Genomic DNA, 3,794 nt, shown 5'->3' with positions numbered 1-3,794 from the left:
ATATTATATTTTATATTTAAAAGTCTTTACAATTTCTTGTTGCAATTCGTATGTGTGGTTGTGGTGTGCAATATAAAAACCTTATATTTATAGAAAATAATTTATTTACCACTAAATTTATAATCTAAACATCGATTAAGTCTTTTAAGTGACTGAACATAAATCCTAATACAACATCATTTATATTAGAACATTGTTCTTTTGTCATATTAAAAATTAATGTACGTTTACAATCGTTCTTATAGACAAGGCACAATATAATTGGCATATTACACTACAATTTACGTATCATAAGGGCCCATACATAAATTACGTCACATGTTAGGGCGGGGAGAGTGGTGACGAAGTGTGACATTGTACGACATCGGTAGAGATATGAAATGACGAAAATTTAATTTTTAATTTGTTAGGTAATACTAAACACAAATTAAAAATTAAATTTACATTTACAATAATTCTTATACGCAATTGATAACATAATTGGCATATTACACTTCAATTTACGTACTATAAGGGCCCATACATAAATTACGTCACATGTTAGGGCGAGGAGAGTGGTGCGAAGTGTGACATTATACGATAAGTGGTCTGAGGAGTCATGATTTTCGTGACATAACATTTCAGTTTTTTCTTGCAATTATAATGACATAAATGCTGACGGTTTACCTGATGGTAAGCCGTAACAGTCGTCTTTATATTATTGTTTTAATATATATTTTTTTGTAATTGTTAATGTATTTTGTGTAATTTTTCAAAGTGATCATATTGTATTTTTGTGTTGTGAATGAGTAGTAGAATCAAAATATGACTATTCAAAAGTGCTTGTAATGAATTTATTTGAATAAAGATTATTTCTATTTCTATTAACAAGTAAGGCTCACTTCGTTTTGATGTCAATAAATAAATAAAATAAATTATACACATACAGTATCATGGACATCACGTTATCAGGATACTTTATGCGTTAATAAATATTTGAAAAGATAAAATTAATTTCGATTACTGTTTGTTAATTCAATCATTTCTATATATGAAATATGTAACGTCACATCAGGTAGGAGTGTTACATATGTGACCACCTGTGACAAGGACGAAGGAGTCAAAAACGTGAATCATGAAATTCGTGTGTTTAGTCATAATTACAATAATTTCATTATAAAACACTTCCAGCCACATGTTATGTAATTGGTTATCATCAGTACAGATCAGCTAGTTATTTTGAAATTAGAAGAACTGACAAGAAATAAATTGTAACATTTTCTTGTTATACTTTTTTCATACCATAATTTATGCATAGGCCCTATTTTATACAGATTTAAGTACAGTGGCACAATTTGGCTGTGATAATATTCGGAAATTTTGGAATGTTACGTAGTTACAATATTTGTTATATGTATGGTATATAATTAGACTTGATTTACCTTAAAATTAAAACAAATTCCATGAACATTTGTTTTTAATGTGATGCTTGTTAGATTATTGGTGTCTTTACTGCGATGGCTCTATATTTAATGAAAAATTACAGAATAATACATTTTTTATTCCGCCATCTTGAATAGTATAGGTAGGTGAATAAGCCGTACAGAGTAGCTAAATATAGAAATATTTTTTATATTTGCTGTTTATTGTTGTGTGTTTTGAAATAGTTGTGATATCTTTCATAAAAAAATACCGGATTGCTGTCTGAACGTTGAATATATATAAGAAAAAGTATTATTGTGAGACTGTAGTGTTTAATATACATTATTTATATTGTTAACCGGCAATTTTCAACCTAGTGGAAATGAGAGAGGTAAATATCTTTATTAACTATATATAAAATTCTCGTGTCACAATGTTAGTTACCATACTCCTCTGAAACGGCTGCACCGATTTTTATGATATTTTATATGCTCAGTAGGTCTGAGAATCGGGTACCATCTATTTTTCATACCCTTAAGTTATAAGGGTTGTCCACACCTAACAATTTTTTTTATTTTTTGTACAATTTTTTGTTTATTTTTTATATAATGTTGCATTAAAAATACATACAATCTTAAATCTTCACTCTTTTAGAACCAGCCCCTATTTTTAATAGCGATATTAATACTTTAATTTCTAGAGCAAAACATTTGCTGGGTCAGCTAGTTTACCATAAATTATTTGTGTTAAGGCCTACGTAATAATATAACAAATGTATATTATTTGGGGATATTATTATAATTATTGTGTATTACTTGTGGCGGCGTGGTGGGCCGGGTCATTGGGCTCCCTAAAATATGGTCGAGCGCAGTGATGGCTGGCTCATCACTATGACTGATTTCCTCTTATTAATTGTTTAACCAGTTGTTGTGTATTCAATATTTTTTCTATTTGATTACTTAATTGAATTAGTATTAATTGGTAGTTTGTATTCACACACTTAAACTTGTACTTACTTAAAATTGTAAAGTAAGAATAAAATTATTTAAAAGAGCAACACACGAGATTCTTGTTTGTTCTTCTTGTGATGAGACAGCTTTCCGAATGAGCGGTAGATTAAAAAAAAATGTGATGACTATTCAGAAGTGCTTCAATGTAATTTTATTTGAATAAATGATTTTCTATTAACATAGCGATTTTCTATCACTCTGCGTTTTATTAATAATAATAATTATTCAAACCATCACCAGTGTATTATTCGCCAGTCCTGACTTTTTGTGTCAGGACCGACCAACTGTTCACTGATGCCTGACAGACTGACTGACTGATGATGGACTAGCGTGAGCTGTATATCAGGAATCAATCTATCCCCAAAAACAAGAAGAGAATGCTATACGGCATTAAGCTCGGCTGTTGAACAAAAGCTTTGTTCAATCTTAATATTAACCTGGATGTTTGTTACTCTTCACGAAAAACTACTTAACGGATTGTATCTATTAAAAAAGCTTCAAAATCCATATGCTATATTTTATAAAGATTTAATGCATACATTGGGACGAACAGACAAAGCGCTATCGCGACTTTGTTTTATAATAAATCTATCAAAATTTTTTTTAATACATTTGTTTATGTCTGTTGCATGTCAGAAATGACAAACAATAAATATATATTTGAAACCTAAATAAAAAAGGTAAAGATATATAAAAACCACATATGTACCATATTTTGAACAATAAATATTAAATTAATTTCAAAATAAGTAACGTAACAAATTAGCACAATTTTTTGTTTGTTTTCTATCAGTTTACAAATAATAAAGTTACATATAACTTTTTTGCATGTCATAAATACAAAACGTATCAGTTAGAAACAAATGAGCATAATTTTGTGTTTGATTTTCTTCAATTAATTTACAAAATAAGTACAGTATCAAATTAGTTTAGAATTTTTTGTTTGTTTTCTATCAGTTTACAAATAATAAAGTTACATATAACTTTTTTAACCCATAAATAGTAAAGGGTTCAGTTAGAAACTAATAATTAACATAATTTTGTGTTTGATTTTCTGTCAATTGGTTTACAAACCGGTACAGTATCGGTTTAGATACCCGTTACTAGTAATGGGTACAGAAAAGTTACATATAACTTTTTTATAGCCATAAGTAGAGTAAAGGGTTCAATGAGAACCAAATTAGCACAATGATGTGTTTGTTTTTCTATCAATCGGTTTACAAACAAAACAGTTAAATTTTTTTTTTTCTACCCTTAACTATGGTAGTAAAGGGTTCAATGAGAACCAAATTTGTACAATTTTGTGTTTGTATTTCTTTTAGTTTACAAACGATAAAATTACATATAACTTTTTTGTACCCATAACTAGAAAAGGGGGAAAGA

This window comes from Achroia grisella, unplaced genomic scaffold, assembly GCF_030625045.1.
Source record: "Achroia grisella isolate CSIRO2021 unplaced genomic scaffold, CSIRO_AGI_Agris_v1 utg628, whole genome shotgun sequence".
Classification (NCBI taxonomy): domain Eukaryota; kingdom Metazoa; phylum Arthropoda; class Insecta; order Lepidoptera; family Pyralidae; genus Achroia; species Achroia grisella.
Note: the sequence above shows the minus strand (reverse complement) of the source record.